Genomic DNA, 23,209 nt, shown 5'->3' with positions numbered 1-23,209 from the left:
CCAGCTCACCTGAGAATATTGCTTCTTGTGTGTTCTGTAAAGGCAGGTGCTTTCCCTTGAATTCTCTTGTTCTTTAGTTGTTCCTAGGCAGGAAAATTATCATGAGACTAGGCAAGAAATTCAGTCATGTTAAAATAAATGTGCGTGAGTGATAAGAAAATAGTTTTTACTGCTTCCTTGAAGCATAGTTTTGATACTCAAAATGCTGACTGACTTCATAGCTCCTGGCCTGAAGAGGTCCAAAGCCAGCTAATCCATCAGTTCCAATAACAGTACTCAAATGGCTAAGCAAGTAAGAAAGGTGTGTGCCCGAATTAGGAGGTGTGGAAAGATAAGCGTGCTATTTCTGCGCCTAATTGACCAAACACAGGAAATCAACAGTGTGCTCTGAGGAACATGGACCAGTGATTTTAATGAAAGCATAACCATGAAATGTGATTTCGAGTAAATCATTCAAATGTGAATAAACCACTCTGTAGACCTGTGGCTAAATAGGATGTAATTGTTTTAATCAGTGTTTGACATACACCGTCATTAACTATACAGATAATTTCTACTTTGTTTAAGAGGAAATTAATCCTACAGGATGCTATGCAACAGTATGTGCACACAGCGTAATATCCAAAGGATAATATCAGTTTTCGTTTTCCCGAAAACCTCATTATGGAGAGAGAATACTTGGTAGTTACTGTCTTAATTTGCCTTTAGTTTAGGAGCTTAAGCTGGTGTACCACAGCGCGTCAGCGGTGCTTGCACTCACAAAAACAGGCTGTCCTTCAGACATCTGAGGGCCATTTCAGAAGCATTTTGGTTTGCCATTTCACCAACGGAAATTACTGAAGGACACAAATCTATCTGCTTTCCCCTGTACACAGAAAAAGCCTCCCAGGCAGAGGTTTCAGTTCAGCACATTCATTACCTTTTAATTGCTTCTAAATTACATCGTGACCTGTTGCATCAATAGCCAAATCTAACAGAAACTAGCACAGTCTGAGCATATGTGTTGTTAAAATCTTTACTGGCAGTTGTTTTGTCACTGAACTGCATGAAGGACGCTGCATGAAGGACGAAGTCATTTTGGGATGTTTTTCAGTAATGTGCCATTAATATTGTTTGGAAGTAGCTTTAAATATCAGCTTGTTTAAATGCTAGAAACATTTCTTTTGGGCAGCAAGCAGCATAGAACCTTGTTGTGTCACTGTCAGATGTGTGTGTATATATATATAGGTTTTTGTGTTTGTTTTTTTTTTACAATTTACTTCTCGCTGACTAAATGTAAAAGTTTCAATGTCAGCTGTGGCATACAAGCACGTCTACAGAAAATGTACTTGCATGTGAAGTCTCAACTGAATAAAGCATTTTATTTAACATTCTAAGCCACGGTATAAAAATCACCCTTGGAGAAAAGATAAGCTTGAATACTTCTGTGGCTGAGCCACAGCAGGCACAGTGCCATAAAAGGTAAGCTATCATACCGACTGCTGTGGAAGCTGAGGTATAAAAAATCATTGCTCCCCTGGAAGACTTATTCAAAGCTATTTCACAATCACTTATAGGATGTAACCACACCATCTTACCTGCTAATAATTTCAGCTAGCTAGCGTGTGTTTATTTCTTTGTTTTACTCCTTCCCCCACCAGAAAAAATGCAATTACTGTGAGCCTAAGTATTGTGTTCATTCTTTATTGCAACTGCCATTTTCTTCAAGCTTTACATTTAGTACTGTGTGTTTATAAGGTAAGATCAGTTGTTGCTCCTTTGCATTTTGGAGGAAGCCCTGTGTCTTGTTTCTTTAAGCGCACTTGGTTAACTATGAAGAACATAGTTTTTTATGTGCTAACTTCCTCTGAAACTTCCGCCATTGAAGATAGATTTATCACAGTTTTTTGCACTGTGGAGACTGCCCTGACTTCATTCTGTAGGATGATTTCCATTTTAGAACCTGCAGTCCTTTGGATTTCTGAACAGGTTGCACTGGTCTCCACAGTGTGGGATGCTGGGGAGCAATTCAAAAGAAAGTGGTTCAATTCAAAACTGTGTGGCTTGTCTGTTGGCTAGTGTACGCTAGCATTTTCAAACATTCAGATTGTTGTGTTATTTTCAAGTTGTGTGGTCACTTCTTTAGGGAGCTCTTTCACCAAAACAGACTATTCCCAAGCTTGCTGAGAAATCAGAATTTCTCGATGGTCCTTAAATTGCAAAAGAATTTAATCTCCTCCCAGGGTTTTGGGTTATTCTCTCTTATCTTGTGATCCAAGAGGGATTCCTAAAGGCAAAAAAAGTGCTGGAATTGACATCTGTCGCAGACTGATGATGCTCAAATGAAGAACAGAAATAGCCATGAGTGTACAGCGATTCTTTTTGGATGGAATGACGAGAGATTGTAGAGAGAGTGTGTTACGCTTTCTGGAAGACAGGTGAATATGACACACTCATACCACATCCAATAGAGGGTAAGTCCTCTGTTGTGTTCCATTGCTGGTGCTGGTTCCAAGCACCACCTTTCAGGTTATATTCTTCGCTTCACGTGTGTGGTTGTCTGAACAAAAATGCTTGCTAGGATACTGAGACATAAACACCAAGGATGCTGCATCTGGAAATGACTTTTCCTTTCTTTTGGACTATAATGTACCTCTGTTAGTAATGGACTTCATATTTCCACAAGGCATTCAAGAAATGTTGCAGATTGAAAAAGGTTGGAAGGGACCTCTAGACATCATCAGGTCCAAGCCCCCCAGCTAAAGCATGTTCCCTCGAGCAAGTCACACAGGTAGGCATCCAGGCTTTGTGTATCTCCAGAGGAGAGACTGCAACCGCTCAGGGCAGCCTGTTCCAGTGTTCCGTTTCTCTGACAGTGAAGAATTTCTCCTTGCACTAGTTTGGAACTTCTTGTATTTCAGTTTCTGCCTGTTGTCCCTTGTTCTACTGTTGCTTACCAACAAAATGCTTGGCTGGAAACAGTGTAGAACACCGTTGTTTTGTCTTGTTTAAAGTACTGATGATATTATTAAGATAATTAAATTACCCTTACATATAAAGAAAAATGAGGACTGAAAATGCCTAGCCAGTGATGTAAGTAATCATACTACATGGTTATGCTCTACAATTCTGACTTTAAAAGTGTACCAGCTACCAAAGTTGCTTCAAACCAACTTCAAATTTTATCATAAGTTGAATAAGTTATTGACAAATAGTAGCCTAGTAAAGGCGTAGTATAAAAAATATTAAATATATAAATATATAAAATATATATAAATATCAACTAATTCTCTTTAGGATTTATATTTTGGCCGCAGTTTAAAAAACAAAGAAACAAACAAAAACCCTGAAACAATTCTGTTTGATGCCCCAGAAAGCTCTCATAGTACAAAAGTTCTTAATTGATTTCAATAGAGTTCAATGGACCATTTCAATGAAAGGTCTATCTCTGTTCTTCTCCTCATACAGCAGCTTTCAAATGTTGACAGATGTGATCTACTGCAATGCTATGAAACTGTCTGACTTTAAATCAAATATAAGTTTTTACTCTCCCTCTGCTGAGCAAAAGTTGACTGACCTCACTAAATAAAAAGCTAAATTCAGAAGAGTTTTTAAGAATACTAATGTCTGGATCTCAGAGCTGAATGAATCACTCAAGTTTAGCCTTTCACAGGGATTAGTCATTGCGCTGTGGATCCCCACTGTTCTCCACAAGAACTACATAATATTCGAAGGAACAGCTCGGCTCAGCTTGCTGTTGTGCTCTGGCTCTGCCTGTAGGAAGCCAGTGTGGACGCAGGTGTGTTGTAGTAGGCGTTAGCAAGGACACGGGTTGTGACGCAACAGAACCTCCCCTGCTCTGTGATGTAAATTGGACGCACGCTTTTGGCGAACGCTTAAGGGGTGTAGACGAAGCAGTCAGCCTACTTAAGGAGCTATTGTGCTGCAACAAACGCCCTTTGCTGCATACCCGTGTTGCTGTCAGTGTTGCTGTCAGTGTTGCTGTGGTCCTAGCGAGGGTAGTTCACTAGCCCCCGGCAGAATGCGCCTCAGACACGGGAGCTACAGCTACTACACAGGTGAGCTCACACTTGAATCTCTGGCTGCCCTTGATGGCCATGAGGAGTATCTGGTCGTCTCCACCTGTTAATTTATACACACTTCTGAACCTGTTGACTTTTCAAATGAGGCATGGGTGAATTTTACAAAGCCTTTTATATGTTTTCAACAAGTGTGCCTAAACACACTTAATTTTCTTGACTGTCATGACATGAACTGAACAATCACCTCAGTATGTTTTAGGCATTGGTTAATGTCATAGTCCAATAACCTGTCTGTATGACTCTTATGGTGCAAAAAATCTATATAAGTAAATGTAAACTGGTTCTGCAGAAAGCACCCCTGAAGGGATTTTCTTGCTAGTGTATCTGATTTGCAGATAATCCAAGTCTGTTTTGTCCCACTTCGTGGCAAAGCAGCAGGGGAAAGTTAGCTGCTTTGCTGGAAGAGGATGTGGTATCAGGTGCCCTCAGGCAAGGACAAACAGCTGAGGTCTCTAGGAACAGCTTTAAGTTGCACTAGGACCTGTGTAATAGAGCTGCCTTGCTGACACTTCAAGTTTCTTCTGGCTGTGGCTCAGAGGTGCTTTCGCTTAGATGTGAATTAGGCTTATTTTTAACTTCTGACAATTGGAGAGGTGACATCCTTTTTCCAAGGTCACACAAGAAGATAAAGGGAGCCTGGGAAGGGAACCCATCTCTCCTGGCTCTAATTCCAGTATGTGTTAGTCTCAAAGCATCTTTTCCTTCCTTGCCTGTCCGCATTTATCTCTCGCTTCCATACTGCTGGTGTTTTTGCTGCACTGTACAAGCTGCTAAGCTTTGAAATCGCAGCATTATAGGTAATGAATGGCATAAATTTTCTTGCAAGTACTGTATATACATAGCATAACTGTATTAACACTGACAAGCCAGCTTTTATGATTGGCAAATAAATCCTGAAGACCAGCTCCTATGTAAAGTTAGTATCTGCCACGTAGATATTAACCAAGGGAATAAATAGCTCTTGTTAAAATGTTTTTTGGTCCATGTAGAACTGTAAATATTTAATTTACCCCATAATCTTTTATCAAAGAGGGTACTTATGGAAATGCTGGAGATAGTGAATCATTTCAGCTTCCTATTATTTTCTTTCCTCAACAGATACTGATATCAAATTGTTGTGTTGACTTTTTAAAATGAGATGAAAACAATGAAACAATATGTAGACGTGTTACACAGACAGAAATAAGCACGCATCGGTAAAATAAAATTGTTTCAGTGTGGAATCTTTCCCCTCTCAAATTTATATTACAATCTGCCAAATAAGTTTGGTGATGTTGCTGCTTAGATAGAAAGTATAAGAAATTAGCCTCAGTTAAAAAAATGTAGTCAGAACAGAGAAAATTCTGAATTATAGCCATCACTGAATGAACTCTGCTTCATAAGGCTTGTGTTACAGGTGATAGTAAATATTGCAGCATTCTGATTCTACATAAAAAAAAACTCTAAAACCACTATATAGTCTTCAGTTCTTAGCAGTGGCAAAGTGGGGTTGAATTATATTCTAGCAGCAGTATGAAGTTCCTTTAATTCTGGGGATAGGAGTGGTTGAGGTGGTTCCCTTACCATAATTAGTGGAGCCTCTAGGCTGCTCAATTTTATGCTCAGCTGCTTATGGTCTCAAGGGTCTGCTTGTAAAGGGGATATCTTAGGGCATGAGTAAGCACAATTATTCCTGTGAAGGAAATAGGGGTAGCATGAGCAGTAGTATTATGTGTTACCCAGGGACTATCTCAACCTAACAAAATCCTTAAGGGTTACTAGGTTTTGACCGAATTAGGTTTGTAGCTCTATGTCAACTTTGAGAGTTAATGTATGTGGTTGAAGGATCTATTTACCCTATACAGCCTCAAAGCTCTGGAACAACTGAAAACAAATGGTGTGTTATTGCAGAGGAGCACCTTAATTTGTTCTTGGATGAGGATACAAAAGTAAACTAACTTAAATTTACACATCTGGGGTGGACTGGGGATTTTCATAAATAAATATTCCTTAGTTTGTGGTTCTAGATAAGAATAGAAAGGCATTTCTTTTTTCCAGGTCTGTATTAGTATTAATGCCTCCAGCCATTGGAACCCACCCATTGCAGTGGAATTACAGCAAACAAGCCATTGCAGCTGGCAGGCCACAGCTAATAACGCTGTAGTAGAGCCAGATGCAGCTGCCTATGTTCATCCGCTTGAGTCTATACACAGTCAGTTCTGTCTGCTTCCTGTACTGCATGCATCCCAATACATCATAACGCACATTTGCTAATTGGTTTCATAGCCCATTCACTTAATGTACGTACCAATCATTTTTCTTTGTGCTCCAGGCTGTATTCCCTGCTTTCATGCGTCTTGCTGTGTAACCTTGGAAAGAGCATGTACAATGTAAATTTTGAAATTAGATTTGAAATAAGTTTTCTTTTTAGGCTTTTTCCCCTTGTGATGGTCTTGCAAGAGAAATCCCTTTGGGCTTTAACTTATAATAGTTTGCTTCCAAACTTATTGGGTGATAAATTGTATATTCCAATGTGATTTCTTTGTGGTCACAACAAAACTGTTTAAATATAGGAACAATTTACTCGTGACCTTTTCAGTGTTAAATGGATGAAGAACAGTTTTGCTGGCATGCCAGCACAGTTGAATTCTCTTCTATTAGAAATTCCCATGGTCCACTTGAATAAATGTCTCCAGGAAAGTAAGACGTGGTGGGAGTGTTGGAAATGACCCCATAGGTTGTAGGGGAAGTGCAGTGTGGGCAGAGTCCTGGATGCTTGAATGCCTGGATGTTCTCTACCTTGTTCTGTTGACTTATAAAGAACCACTCTTATTTAGTCTGAGAGCTGTCTAGAGTCTCTCTGTGGGCAATTGACATCCCATGTGTTATCAGCTAAGACAGGTGAGGTTAGCTGCGGTTGTAGATGTTTTCTTCTGAGTATGTACTGTTGTGAGAGAAACGAAAGGCGAGCTTAAATTACATACTAACAGTTCAAGCAGCTACAGATAACTAAAGAAAAAACTGGGGCCCTAGAAAGAGCTCCTGAAAGTGCTTGGGAGAAATACTGATTAAGAATGTGCTAACAGACTACTTCTTTTTTCCCCACTCTGTGTAAGTGGGAAAAAGTCTCAAGAATAGTTGTGAAGAATAATCCCATGTGGGAGTGCCTTGAAAATTATTCTCTAAATAGCTTATGTGGAGATTTCATTGCCTGGGTGCTCACTGTGAGAACACACAAAATGTTCAGTATCTTCATTGGCTTTCCAGAGGCTAATCGTACCAATTGGGGATGGAACTGTGGCTTTACATTATTCAACCAGTCAGAATGTATGATTTTTTTTTTGCCTATAATAACGTCTCAAATCAAAGAACGCTCCTGTGTGTATGGAGGAATGAAGGACAGAGAATATATTAGTTGGTCCTCACATTGTTTCATTAATACTGTAGCTATTAAATTTTTACACAGACAAGATAGTGCTTTATATTTTAGGCTGTTAAGTTTTTAATTTTAGAATTGGTAAAGGATTTTATTGTGTAATAAAATTTTGTCTAGCTCCATATTTGCTGAGAGTTAGGATCCAAATAGAATAAGGTCATCAAAACTTAAGTAATTTAAGCCATCATCTTGTGCTTATAACCCCATAACATCTCAGTAAAAAAACTCATTATTGATTGTGCCTAAGGCTTAGGATAAAGTATGTCTCTATATAGTTAATTGTACCCCAAGGTACACGTTTCTGCTGTGGCAAGCTCAATTTAGTTTTGTGAAAGTATTACCTGGTAAGATTTGCAGATGGGTCTAATAGATACCCATTAATTAGATGACCACAGGAAATGTAGAGCTGTCCAGTTGAGAAATGGGACTTGGTAATGAATTATGTTTAGATGTGCCAGCATTAATGACATCTTAGTGTTCAGTGTATATGTATCAGGGGAAGCAAATGAAGGAACTATTTAAATAAGTTGAGCTGAACTTGTATAGCATTGCAGATAGGTTAAAGGTAGCTGATTCAGGATCTGGCCCTAAGCTGTTTGAAGCCATTGCAATAAGAAGCTCAATGCAAGTTTGAGACTTGCACCGTATTTTGTCTATGCATGTACCAGTGGTAGGGCAAAGAGATAAGCTGTTTGAATAATAGCAAAAGCTTTTCAGCTGGTATCTTCCTTGTTTCAACAATGACCTTCTTTGCCTAGTAGTACCCAGTTGTCTGGGTGAGCTCTGTCTGCCAACCTTCTACAGAGAAAGGAAGCAAAGTGTTTTGTGGGTGCATCTAAAACTTGCACTTTGGCAGCACTTATTTGTGTTTAACAATTATTTTTTTTAACATATGCCTTTCTGCACTGTTTTGGGGATTTTTGTTTTGCTTTGTTTTTGAGGCAGAGCATTCATTTTTGGGGGTACAGATCACTTATTTTGCATTTAAGCAAAAGCATCCACATCTGCAAGACTACACAGTTAACTGTTAGAAATTATTTTCCCAAAGAAGCAGGCACATACTTATGGATAGGAGAGGAAAAAGGATGGTTTCAAACGTGTTTATAACAAAACAGGTTTCTAAAGAAGAAATTATTGTCATTGTTAGGTAGCTGGACAATATTTTTCCATATAGGGTAAGAGAACAGATAAATGAATTTTGGATTCTGTCCAAGTAACCTCTAAAGCAAACTAAAGCACAGTGATTTGCAGAATGTAATGATGGTGAAGCACAAGTTCGACTTGTCTTTCCATCCTCTCACAATGTACAAGCATTTGAAGACAATGATAAGCGAGGTGGGAAGTACCTGGGAGCAATTAAATGTTTGTCAGCATCTCAAGTGTTCCCAAAGGCTATATTGTTCAACCAGCAGTTACTCTTTTCAGAGGCCAAAAGTGTGTTCTGCTTCCTGCAGTCTCTTGAAGCAGCCATCAGTTCCTCCTGCCGTGCCGTATCTATACAGGAGGGGAATATATGCATTGCACCATTCTTCACTGTGCAAGCAGGGGAGTGTTGGGCAGGGCAATCTGTTGTGCACTGTCAAAGCAACATCTGCAAGAGGTGCTGCAGGAAAATACAGTGATCAGAACAGTGGAATAGTCCTTGAATTGGAAGCTTATCACTGTAATTAAAGATTTCATTTATGTAATTATAAGTAAACTCATGGGTTAGAGCACAGTGGACTCGCTATATACAAGCAGAAAGTTCAAAGCAACTCAATCTTATTTTTCTCATGCTTAAGAACATTTACACAGAATCTCATTCTTGGGGGAAAAGAATCATCAAAATGCATTTGACATTTACTGCGATGTAGACATCTTTCCTTGAAAATGGCAAAAATGGATTTTAGGCACAAATTAAACTAGATACCTATTGATCACTTGTGGCAGAATTGTAGAAATTCCTGTTGACTTCTGGCTACCATTTTGGCATTGTCCTCACTGTGCCCCCGTGGCTCCCTGGAATCTTCTCCACCATTTCTCTCTAATGCATAAAATCCAAAGGGAGTGCATCTTCTCAGGAAGAAGCCTGATGTTCTTCCTCGTTTGGGTCATGATTTGAATTTTAATCACTGGAACAGGGTTGACTGTTCAGTATCTGTGCAACTTTCATAGTGTCTTGGGATACTCAGAAGTGTAAAGCATTTATTTAAAAGCAAGTCAGTAACAAGGTGTATGATTGAGATATTTACTCAAATTTTGGTCACCAGAGTTAGAAAATTTTCACTTAATTCAATGTGTGGTTTATACAAACAAGCTTAGTAGATCTTCAGCAAAGAAATCTGACTAAATGGTGGCTGTTTGTGATGCTGCTTCAGGGTGTAGGAGGAGGTCTGTTTTATTTTCTTTGAGAAAGCTATCAAGGACTGGGGAAACTTATTTTCAGCATGTGCATTGGTGGTGGTGCACAGTCGCTCCATGCTATTCTGTTGGTTATTTTCTAATTTGTTATGCTGTCTAAAATATGTGAATAAGCATTAAAAAATAGTAACAAAACTAGTATGTAGTTGTTCTGGGGGCTATTTACAGTTGCAGATCCTATAGCTGAAGCTGTTAACTAAAACACATTAATTGGCTGAAGTGCTTTCTGTTGGAAAAGCAAATCATGTGGGATATAACTGTTGTGTAAAGAAAAAAATAATTTTGTCAAAATAACTTCATAGAATAAATATATCCTATACTCAGTGGAATTCTGGAAAGGTACTCATGCATTCATTCTTATACTTCTCTCTCCATCGTACCTCAATTGCTTTGCATATTAAAGTAGGATTCATAGCTGGCTGACAAGTCTAAATGCAAATGTATTGACAAACCTGCAGAGAACAGTACTGTGCAGATGTGCACAGCATCACCAATTGTATGTGACAAAAGCGTATTTTTACAGCTATTTTTCTGAACGTCTCTGATAGAAAATTAAAACTTCAGATGATGCCATTTTGTAGTAACATGAGACTAGTGCCTGTCATACTGCTGCATCTGATTTTTCTGTCTGACATGTTATCTCACTTACTCTTGCTTTCCTTGGTATCTCATCTGGCTAATTTATGCTGTGCTGCTTAACCAGACCTCCTCCAGTCAGAACAATAACCTGGCATCCCTCTATCAATTTTTATTTATTTATTTATTTTGTGTGTGTGTGTGTGTGTGTGTGTGTGTGTGTATTACTCTGCTTTATATCTCGGGGTAGAATTTGAGCTGCATGCAGCAGTGGCAGGAAGTGGGAGGATGACTATCAGAGGAAGCAAATAATGGCTTACTTCATGAGTGTCCTGATTCATCTGCAAGAGCAGAAGTAACAGTAACACATGCAAATAAGGGAGCTGCAGAGATCTTAATGAAATACTAGTGATTGAGTTTCTTGTATCATGCATCTTTATGCAGCCTTGTCTTGAAGGCACTTTCTATAAAGTCTGTGTTGCATAACAATCCACTGAAGTCAGTAATATGTGAATCTTTATATGTTCTATCACTCAGTGTGTCAAAGAAATCAGGAGAGAATTAGTAGTGAAAGAAGAAATTTTATCTGAAATATATACTCTCCAGTTTTTGTTTTTGGCTTTTGTAATAGTGCTTTGTGATAGAGTCGGTATTTTTTTATTGTGTGCATAGTGCAATTGTGAGTAATACGTGCCAAGAAGCACAATTGCTTTATTTTCTGTGGCTGCATCAAATTCTAGTTGCTGTAATTAGCTACATTGATGGTTCAGGTTGCCATAATACCCTTCTGACTGATTTGATTTTGATTTTTTTTTCTTTGTGTACTTTTTGCTTTCCTGGAACTTTGATTTTTTTATTTTTTTTTTAATTAAATTATTATTATTTTTAATGATGATCCTTGATAATAGCTTGAAGTATCAAGTGTAGCTTATGTAGTTCTCATTTGGAAATTGCTCCCATTGACTTCAGCTTGTGTCTTATTTTCTTATGTGTGCACACTTACCTGCTCTGCTTCAAGAAGAGATAATCCTGCCTTTACGCCCTTAGTGCAGTTACTGATAAGAATCCAGCAACATCTTTGCTCGTATCAGACTCTCCATAAATAATACTTCCTTTCTCTGAAAAAATAGTGGCTAATTATGATAGTCTGTTTTATGAAAGGCCAGAGGAAACATTCCATTTTGGGTGAGAGCTTTCTGGAAGTCCTGGATTACGATACTCCTCTCACAAATCTTTGAGGTTACTGCTTTGAAACATTTGTCTTCTGTTTGTTGCATGGACATAGATGTATGGAGCTTATTCATGCAGTAGCATATTTGGTGCACCATGGAGGACATGTCTCCAGTACTATCAAATAAAGTGTTTTGTGATGACTACATTCCACAAGCCCCTTTCATGCATTCCTTCATTCCTCCTATGCAGGACATTGTTGAATGTTGCTGTAGCTTAGAGCAAATATTTGCCGACTTTATAACAAATTCTGCTTCCCAAGTGGTGTTTTGCTTACTAGCTTGTTCTCAGCTTCAAGTTTAGCTTAGTTGTTCATATGCCAAAACAGATGATAGTCAGATATACTTATTGCATATAATGGATAAAATTCTTACTAATACTATAAAAAGTTTTGTGTTATACTTGGCAAAAATCTCAAAATAATAACATAACTGATCTCCTTGTATTATGTTAACTCAGGGTACTTATTAGTTTAAATATAATATTTTCTGGCTCAGAATTCACTTTGTATCTACCATTTGAACCCCTGTGACTAACTTCATGGGTAGGTGACAGCATTTAGGCTATATATCATGCGTGGGAAGAAATATTGATTAAAGAGATATGACCTGGTAACATTCAGTAAAAATTTGTGCGCCTCTTAGGTTTAGTCTGTGCATTAACCATGGTGTAACTACAGTAAAAATAATATAGATGTAGCCAAGTTATGTGAAAAACAATTACTAGCATAATTGTTATACATATTTTGCTCTATAGGAAAAATCGATGAAGTTATTCCAATTTTTATCTTTCCAAGTTAATTTTGAATTAGTGCTATTTATCCAATTAACCAAAATGTATGTATGTATTTGCTTTCCATCATTCTAAATATTATATTTAAATAATTATTACCCAATTAAAATTTTAAAGAGAAATCTGCTCCAGAAAGTACATGTGCATTCAATACAATAGGTGATAGCACTAAATATAGGATGTTTTATGCAGTGTTACAGGTGGACAGTTTCAGGTTGGGTCAGGATATACTTTAAGCTGTCCAAAAAATTTATAATTTGTTTCTAAGTTGCCACCAATGTGTGTAAGGTAAGGAAGCCTTTTTCTCATCACCTTTTGCTCACCCCCAGACAGGCAGTAGCATTAGTAATTAACTTGCAGTTACTTACACAAGTGTGGACTAATCCATTCAGATTCTTCTGCTGTCTTTGGATAAATGTAGGTAGTTCTATTATCAAAGTGCTAGTTCTGATTTTAATAGTCATTTCACAAAAAATTGCCAAACTAAGAAGAGCATAAATCTATTTGACCCACTGACATACTGCTGCATTCATAGAGAACATTACAAGAGATGTAATGACTATGTTGTTTCCAGTGGGAATAGAGCTTTTGTGGCAGATAGGATCTTATTGTAATGCCATCTTATTTTTTCATATATACCCAAATTGTTTTCAACAAATGTTAGGATATGTTAGAGAAAGTAGGAAGCAGTTCAAAAGCTTCTGTTTTTCCCTTCAGCTTGCATTATGTTTTATTTCTGAAGTAATATTTCATTATATAGAAAAATATGGTCATCTCACGGCCTTACTAATTGACCAGAATTGCCCTTGTACTGTAATTAGCCAAACTGTCCATTCCCACATTCCTGTTTTCTCTTGGTAATAGGATGGTAGAAGTCCTAACAGGAAAAGAATTAAAACAAGGGATCTAACAGCATTAATTGCTGTAGATAGATTGGTGTGAATATATATCTGGAAATACCACAGTAGCGATGATGGAAAGTTTTCATTTTCTGCCACTAAGAATAAAGCTTTGGTATACCACTTATTGTAAGAGTCAGTAAATTATAATGATCTTTTGTTGCTCTTTCAGTAAATGAGTCTGGTTTCAGTTCTGTAGTATTGTGTAGTGATCTATGACCTCCTTACTTTGCAACACTGAGAAAGTAAACCTGAGTTTACTGGAGTGCTGTTGTTCTCAAGCATCATAAAGGCATAGAGGTTTTCAGCTGGTAAGCAACAAAATCCAGAGTGGATGACCTGCTTGATATGCTTTGACTCTGTTGAAGGGCTCAATTCTAAAAAGACACAAGAAAAGCTTCAGCAGAGGCATATATAAGTAGTATGTGATTTGGCTTTAAATGTTGAAATCATCAAGCTTTCCAATACCTAAATAAGATTCCTTTCAAAATCAGGACCATACTAAATTCAGAGAAGTAAATATAGGAGCTAAACCGTAATTGCATCTGAGCAACCCACAGCCAGAAAAAGATTTTTAGAAAATTGATTTGTATGAGAAGCCTATTAAAGGGAAACCTAAGTAATTTATCTGATTGTGACTAATGCAGAATAAAAGAACCTATACTCAAGTGAAAGGTAGTGTTGAAAGTGCTTCCGTGCCTGCTTATAAGGAGGAAAAGAACCTTATGCTGAGAAATGTGCAACTAATTCTGTATACATGCTTTATTATTCACAGCTGGCTGAAAAAGATGAGGAATTTGAAATAAATTCACTATAATTTCCATGCTGATAGCATTATTATTATTATTATCAGCACTAGGCAGGGAAAGTTGAAATGTACTTCTCAGTTGCTGTATGTCATGACTACTACAGGCAATCGGGAATAGGTTTGTTCTTCCTATAAGCATTTGTGCACAGATAAAGAGCTGGTACTTCTTCATAGCCAGGGTAGTGCATGTCAGGATTAGGATTTATCCCAAAGTAAGAATGCAGAGATAGAGACAAATCATACACTAAAGAAACACAACAAAACATGGTTGAGAGTCCCATTGTTTAAGTCAGATAGTGCCAAGTAATAGTCCACTGTTAGGGAGAAATGAAGGGTGACTACGTTTGGAGGGGATGGAGAAGTGTATCTGATTTGTACATCTATCATCAGTTAAAGGAATGGGATTTATAGCTACCACCAGCATTGTATGGTAAGCTCCACCCTCCCATTTCCCCAACAACACCTATGGCTGGTGTCAGAGTGAGGTAGGTCTGGGAATCTCAGAGACAGGCGGTATTCACAGCTCTGATTTTGATTGATGCTTGGAGTAAAAAGAATGGGATTTTTGTGGTGTTTTTTGTTTCTTTATGAAGTATGTGTAAGTTATTCTGTCTCTTTGCAGTAGATATTTTCCTTGGTGCAGTTTCTTCTCAGCACAGTGCTTCTAATGTTGAACTTTATTTCTCCTTGGTTTCATGCTTTGGATTTCTTATGCTTGGAGCATTCTCCTTGAGTTCCTGTTTTGCCCTCATTTTCAGTTCCAACCTATGCGTGTGCCCACTCTTGTGTGTTGAGTCACTTGGGAAGTGCCACCTTTCTCTCCCCAGTAGTTCTTGCCCTCTTGTTGAAGTGTTCTTAATGTTAGTATTTATTATTGTTGTTATCTCACTCCATACAGAACCTTAATTGTTTTGTTTCAGGCTTTTTATTTAGCTGAGTGATGAGCATACTAACTACACTACAACTTTAATGTCTGTGATTGCCTATAGATCAAAGACAGGACACCAGCCTCTAACACTTTACAGGAGAAGAGGTTATTTAGCTAGCTGTATATTCATGCTTCCTAGCAGGTGGATGTGAAGCAAGCCAGCATGATAGCACTCTGCAGACCCCTACAGTGTGCCACAAATAATGGCGTTTCAGATTGATTCAGCCGTGTTAGCTGAACTGATATTCAGAGGTGATAAAGCCCCAGTCACAGTGTTTGTGTTTTGTATTGCTTCTACAAATATGCAAGGATAGCTTTTGTGTGCTTTCAGATTACTTCTTGGAATTGTGATGAAAACAGCTTTCTGGATTTCTTACAAATGGAAATAAATTACACTGATTTCTATAAAGTATTTTTCTTATGAATTAATGGTACCCACGATTTTTTTCCATGGTACTTCTGATCTAAGACATATTATATATATATATATATGTTTGTCCAAACTTTTAATTTGGACAAAAATAGTAAGTAGTGGGGAGCTAGTTTGCTAGGAAATAAAATTGTTCTGCTGCTTGTGGGGAAAACAAAACAGAAAACAGTTTATCTGTTATATAGCCACTGCTATTGGAAAGAATCCTAAGCAAGAGTGTTGGAAAGCTGGCAGAAGAGGTTTAAGTATAGTATTAGAGAGCAAGATCCTAACTTGTTTTAAAGATTTCAGAAAGCTTATTTGTGATGAATGGATTTATTATTATTTTTTTTTAAATAAATTGATCAGAATCTGGCTAGAACTGCTTGGACACTGTAGTCATTAAAAATGGGCGATAAATGCCAGGAGAAAAAGAAAATGCATACGAATAGCTCAAATAAAAAGTGTGTTAAACCTCATTCTCTGGTTCAACTGAAAATGTTAAGTGTTTTAACAGGAAAGTACAAGCTGTGAGGAGCTTAAGCAAAACATAATGCAGAATATACAATGCACATATAAGGAAATAATCACTAAAACTATGAAACTCCAAAGCAATATCCTAATTATTTTGGCAGAATTTATCTGAACAGTGTAGTCAGATATATTGTTATTTCAGAGGAATGAGTAATAGCAGCTAACAATACTGGAATAAATGCTGTATCCTGATACAAATCCCATTGTGTATCTGTGGTATTGAGTGTACACAGAAGTTCTATCAACCCTTTTGGGTTATTTGTTGGAAGTCTTTCAGGGAAAGTTAAACAGGTAATAATGGTTCTGATTTATTGATAATCTTCTCTGGAAAACTAAAGGACAAAAAAAAAATACCTAGAAATTCAGCTGAATAATGGGTTACTTAGAACAAAGTGCAAATATTTTTCACTTAGCTTTTCTTTACTAGGAATGCATAGGAATTATAGGAGTGCAGTAACTTCTCATTTGACTGCAGAATGTATTTTCTAAGAAAGCTGTATCTAGCTACATTTGAGTTCTAGAATGGGAAACTTGCTGTCATTTGCTTACTTTTAAGCATTGCCTTTTGTTACAGTCAAGAGTTTGTTCCTGTGTCTTAAATGGGGCTCCAGTGATGGAAGAGGATATAACAAGAAACAGCTTCTTGTTGTGAAAATTTGCATTTTATGTTCCTGATACATTACCTAGAAACGTACGGACTCATAACTGTCACATTCATTTTAGTGAAGGGGAGTCAAACTGAATTTTGCATATATAAGGTTTCTTCTCTAGTATAAACACATCTTACACAGAGATGAGAAGCATATATATATATATATATTTACCCCTGTGTAAGGATGTAACTCATAGACTGAAATTCCAGTTTTGATTTCAGAAATGGAGCTACAAAAGGCTGTTATTTTTTCCCTCCTCATTGCAACAGAAATGGCTTAGATTATTCAAAACAAATCATTAGATCTTTCCTTGCATTGGTTATTTTTGCTCTCTTCCTTCCTCTCTGCCATCTGTCTATCAACCTATTGGTTTTCCCAGTATTCTGATTTTTGTGTTTGGGGTTTTTTGGGTTTTTTTTTTTACTGTTCATGCAATATATCGATTTCCTTTTTATTACAAGATTTTTTCCCCCTGATCTTTGGAGGATGTTTATGGAAACTGAAACAAAGATTAGTTATAATGATGATGTAAGCTTGGGAATAAAACAGCATTGATCTAACATTGACTGCAGCTGGTAGGAATATATCACAGTCGAGAATAAAAGGATTAGGTCAATAGTTTTGAACCTCTTGCATATGTCATATAATCTTGGTGTGTTAAAAACTGGTGTTTTTTTCCCCCATTCTGTTATTTTATTTACCAGATATTATCTTGGAATGATTAAAAGAATATTGTTAAAGAGTAATTTTTCAGATAAATCTTTTTAGTGATATGTTACTTATTCTAGTATACTGATTCAAGTATTTAACAGCCTTCTGTGCAGTTCTACCGAGCCAATTAAAGACAAATGGTGGATCAAGCTGCTTTTGAAGTTACTTGGCAAGCTCTGTACCTTAAAGACCAAGGCAAGTAGGGTCTGATCCTAAATATCAGGGTTCAAATTAGGGTGAATGAATTCTACTCAATATCTTGAATAGGAAGTCTATTTGAAAAATGCGTTCAAATTTTTTATGAAGACTACAAAGAAATTAAGCCTTCTATTGTAACTCTGATTTTTCTAATCAGTCTATAAATCATGTTTCTTATGTTTCTTGAAAGTGGGGGCATCTCTCTGTGATGTTTTGTCAGGTTACTTCCTATGCAAATACTCAAGGAAAACCTTATAGCTCTCTATAACTACCTGAAAGGAGGTTGTGCTGAGGTTACACCCAGCCTTTTCTCCCACTTAACATAGGAACAGGACTAGCATGACTGGCCGCAAGTTGCACCAGAGGAGGCTTGGGTTGGATATTAGTAAGAATTTCTTCTCCAAATGAGTTGTCAGGCACTGGAATGGGCTGGTCACAGAGGTGGTTGAGTCACCATCCGTATTGTTCAAGAAATGTTTACATATTGTACTGAGTGGTATGGTTCAGTGAGACAATATTGGTGGTATGTGGAAGATTGGACTAGATATCTTGGAGGTCTTTTCCATCCTTAGTGATTTTACGTTTCTAAATAACTGGTGTGTTCTCAAATTAGTGCTGTTTTTGTGATGAAGTTAAAAACCTGGAACATAATACAGGGTAAGGGTTCATAAATTACATTAATAAGTGCAGACCATCCTATTCTGCGTTGTTGAATATTTTCCTTTCTACTTAAATGTTGGTTTCCTCTTGAGGACAGCAATCTCTGACCTTTTCTTTCTCTAGTAATTTGATGGAGCTTAGACAGAGCTGTGTATTTCTAACAAAGGACATTCTTAGATCTTAAGGTCTGCTATTGTGCTGTGATTTGTGACAAATGATCTTCCAAGGCATGATATTTTTTTGGAAGTCGGTGCTGCAGTGGTGGAGCTGAACCTGTATTACAGGGATTTTATATATATATGTATATATTTTAAGTATGAATTGATTCCAGAAATATTTGGTGAACATTTACAAGATGAGTAATTATTAATACTGCAGTCTAGTTGTAATCTCCAATTAGATAATGCCTCAATTGCATATTGGAAGCTAGAAAGGTAATTTAGGGTAGGTTCATCGTCTATAACTTAGTTATTCTTTTAATTTCGCCACTAGGTGCCTTCTGATGCAGTGCTAAAATACAACTGTCTGCTGCTGCATGACCATTCACATCTATTCTGTATTGTGCTTCAAAAGCTTGGGTTTATTAGTTTTTAAGTTCATATAGCTATAACTGGGGAAGGGAGAGGTCTTGGCGGTCACTAGAACTTCTAAGTTATTGCAGAATTTCTAGAAGTTCTGAGTTTTTGTTCTCATAAATGCTGATTTGTTGAAACCAAATCTTTGTTGCAGAGATTTATACATTAGTTTTGATAAGGACAGAGTTCTGGAACATCAATCTTCACAGAATTGCTGATGGATTGAAATAAACCTGCATCTCATACACAGGGAGAATGCCTCAGGGGCTTTCCTTCTTCTGTGCATCCACTGTACTTGTAATGGTCCTGAGCTCATCCTGGTGAGATATGAGAAAACTTTCTGTGAGAATGCAGGAGAGCTGCAGATTTTCAAGTTTTGATTATAGTAAATAGATGCTCTTTTTTTTATTTTTTATTTTTTTAACAGCTTTCTCAACAGTTTTCCTTTACTTGGCTGTAAGGAAAATGAGTACCGTTTTCTGACTAGCAGACTCTGCCTTGAGTTTTTGGAGAACTATTTTATGAAATGCAGAAGATGCACCTAGTTATGCATCCCTAAGCCTACCTCTCTCTATAATACTTAGAAGATCAGCGAAACTTCCACCATTGTATCTAACTTAGGAAACATTTCATTTTCTTAACATGCAGCCTATCCACTTGTATTCCAAATTTCTTTTATGGCATTTCATTCTATTACTACAACATATCACATCACTTCTCATTCATATGTTTTCAATAACTCTGTAGGTTATATGTGAAAGCTTCATTGGCCATAATAATGTTTTTTTAAAATACAGGAAACCAGATTAGTTCTCACACTTTTTTTTCTGGAGTACTACTTTACAAAGTATAAACTGTAGCTCAGCATAGCCCATTCAATCACTGTGGAGACATAAATTCTTTTATTTATATTTCAAATAAAAGTCATATTTCATAACCAGTAAAACAAACAAGGATTTGCTATGGGGAGATGCAGGAAATAATAATTGCTACTAAACATTACTAGCAGTTTTGTATAATCATACTTCAGTGATTTTTGACGTGGTGAACAACACAGTGATATTGAATTGAACTACTTAGTCATGAAATAAAAAAGTAATTATGAACTATACAAGGTAATGCTAATTAAAATCCAGGCTCTTATACACTAAAATGTATTGCACTCATAGTGAGATTGTGCTGTGAAAACAAATCAGTGTGATACAAATTGGACGTGTTATGATTTGGGGCCCTTCATAAATCTTTGGTAACTATTTGCTCCATGCTCTTGTCTTGCCTAATTTATCCTCAAAGAAGTACCTGTGCTTTGTGGTCTGCTACCATCCTCCCACCATCACTTTATCCTCACTTACCTTGTGTGCTGTCATCAGAAAATGTCCTGGAAGTTTATTTTTTCAGAAGAAATGGGATCACTTTGTGAAACTGTAATTTATAGACTGCGCTGTGTGTGTTATAAACATTGCATATTGATTTCACTTTGCTAAATATTATGAAAGGAGTGAACCAAGCAAAATCATTGTAATTAGGCTGACCTTCTAGTATTTCTACACATTCCATCCTCCTTACTATATGCTAAAGGCTTTAAATGTTATGTTATGCCCCTATCCTATAATGAGTAAATAAGCACAATGGCGTTATGAAGTTATTTAGAACAAAATTTACTTGGATGCTTTTTTTCTGCATCTTGCAGAATATTCTGCAGGAAGAAACTTCACCTGTCACTAGTTAACTTTGCAAGGACATTATATATCTTGTGAAGCATATCTGCATAGTCCCTCTTGGAGATAGTACATGGCACTAGATGGATTATTGATAGCATCTCTAATGGTAGTTTCCTAATAAATGATGTTTGAATGATCTCTAATATTTAATAGGATCTCTGAGATTGCAAAAATACATTTTCAGTGGAGCATTTCCTTGAACTATTGTGATGTATTTTCAGTATTGGATGTTAAATTATCCTTATTTGGGCATTCACAATGCAGCTTTTCATGTAATGAGACAGGAAAAACCTGAATTTTTTGAACACTTATGACATCTCTAATATTGGCTGCAGTAATGCTTGCAGAGGCAGCCTGTGCCATCAAACACTGCAGTGTTTTGCACATCTCAAACGCTTTCTAAAACTTGTATTAAATTTACAGATTCTTTTAGGTTGAACAATAGTCTTATAATAATTGCTAGTGAGTGTGACACCACAGTCAAATATTGACTGTGGAGATTAAAATAGTTATTTGCTGTTTATATGTTTCTTTTGCACAGCTAGGTAGAAGCTAATCAGGGTTTCACAGTATCTAGAGTTTATGGTGTTTTCTGTTGCAAATAGAAAGATTCTTATGATGTGGATATGTTAGTAAAAAGTTTATTTATCATAAACTGAGATCTCAGGCTCTTACTAGTAATGGGAACAGATGATCTTACCATCATGTGTTTGCTTTGTAGGGATTGCAAAGTGGATAATGCAGATGTTTTAGCAAATTTGGATTTATTATTTTTTTTCATCATTTAGGTTTTGATTCTAAACATGACTGGAATACAATTACAATTTAAAACATGGCCCAATTTAGCATACTCTTTATAAAGAAGCAAATAATAGATTATATTTAAGATAAAATTGAAATAAAAATTGGTTTCTCCATGGACTGTAACTGCTAACTACTCCTTAAACATGAGGAAATGCTCCTTATTCAGGTCATTGCATGTAAGTCCATGTTTATTTGTCATAAGAATATGAGGATAGATGTTTCCAGGTAATTTCTTATTGGAGTGAGAAAATCCTCAAAAATCAGGCCTCAGCTTAGTGTTCTGAAATGTGGGAACAGAAGAGCACAGGATACATGATTTCTAAGTTCTTCCAGTGTTGTTCAGCTAATTTTTGATTGTTTTTCAGGTCATGTTTTTTTTCTTAATTTCATGACTTGTGTTATTATTCAGAGTTGTGAAATTTCTGAGGGTTAATTGATTTAAGAATCTTTGTATAGCATTAGAAGGACCTCTTGGCTACTTTATTGCATTATCCTACTGTTGTAGCAAAGCATGTTATGTTATGTGTTTTATAAAGCTACTGGGTATGCAGATGACATCAGCATTGAAACCCAAGGTTGGTTACTTTAAGTTACTAAACATTCCTTCTGTAAAGTGGTCTCACTTCATACCTTTTTTCTTCTTCCTCTTTCAAAATGACTGGATTGTTTGTTTGTTTTTTAAATCCAGTCAATTCATGGGAATTCATGAGAATTTCTCCCTAACCTCCAGACCTTTCCAACCTCTCTAGACACTGGATTTAGTCCCTTCTTTATTGTTGTTGTCCACAGTTGATGGGAGTTTTGTCTTACCATAATGGCCTAGAACTTTAAACCTGTTCGTTAACCTGTTCATGCAGAGTTTTGAGCATTAATTGAGTAAATTAAGTGTAAAAGTGAGGAAAACAGTCTATCTAAATTAATTTAATACACCTGTGAATAAGGAAATGTCTGAAAAATAACTCTGAAAGCAGTGAGGATATTGAATATCATGAATCATCTTACAAGATTTTTGTCAACTACAGTTCAAATTTGTATTTAATGCTCCCTGTTGAGGGGGACATGAAAGAGAACATTGCCTTGTTGAGAAGCTTGAAGAATACTGGAGTGTCACTCAAGTTTCTCTAAATTTTAACACACCTCTGAAAGGAAGAAATATAAAATGTCAGTAATGAAATGAATCTTGAACTTTGCTAGCAAGGTGGATTTGATGTTTTCTGTGAAGAGACATCTTGTTTGATTGGAAAAGATCTTGCCTCCCATTTATTGTCAAACATGTTGATTTCTTGCTGTCAAAAAATGCTGTTCCATTTTTGGTGTTTCAGCATCAGTCTTCAGCTATTACAAAGCTGGTGCCGTTGGCTGTCAAGCCTGCACAGGTTCAATTGGTGGACTTATCTGTCTTCAGCAGGATTAGACAGAAATATGTCTCATTCACATGATGCTCCAGCCTTAGGCTGCACCAGCCCCAGGAAATTTGAGTACATTTCAGTACATTAGCTTCAAAGAAACTGTCTGCAATCCCTTCTGACAGTATGCTCTACAGAGTACCCTCCAATCTATTCCTTAAGCTGTTTTCTCTGTCTTTAGTATTTACTCTTTGTATTCTGTAAATACTTTAGCACTTGTCTTGGCTATGGCTGGAAATGTTATGGCATAAAGTGTTACACTATGCTTTAAAAATAATAAGTATACATTAGTTTTGTGCTAATTTATTTCAATGTATAATGAAAATAATAGCAATTGGTCCAGTATAAAATGGTCCTGTACATGGAGACCAAATATATATGAGTGTATGTGTTTGTGTGGAATGTCAA

At 36.7% G+C, this 23,209-nt stretch overlaps 1 long non-coding RNA gene across 1 annotated transcript in view; it reads left to right on the top strand.

The window, feature by feature from the left end:
- Window positions 1–3,933: 3,933 nt before the first annotated feature.
- LOC107317078 (uncharacterized) overlaps window positions 3,934–23,209 on the top strand; it is a 93,375-nt gene continuing 74,099 nt past the window's right edge. The window contains exon 1 of the long non-coding RNA XR_001556723.3: window positions 3,934–4,058. This is a non-coding gene — a long non-coding RNA (uncharacterized LOC107317078). The remainder of the gene's footprint in view (window positions 4,059–23,209) is intronic.

The sequence above is a fragment of the Coturnix japonica genome, chromosome 11, assembly GCF_054131305.1.
Source record: "Coturnix japonica strain WE chromosome 11, WE-NBRP24, whole genome shotgun sequence".
In the NCBI taxonomy this organism is placed as follows: domain Eukaryota; kingdom Metazoa; phylum Chordata; class Aves; order Galliformes; family Phasianidae; genus Coturnix; species Coturnix japonica.
Note: the sequence above shows the minus strand (reverse complement) of the source record. Positions and strands in the feature narration are given on the sequence as shown.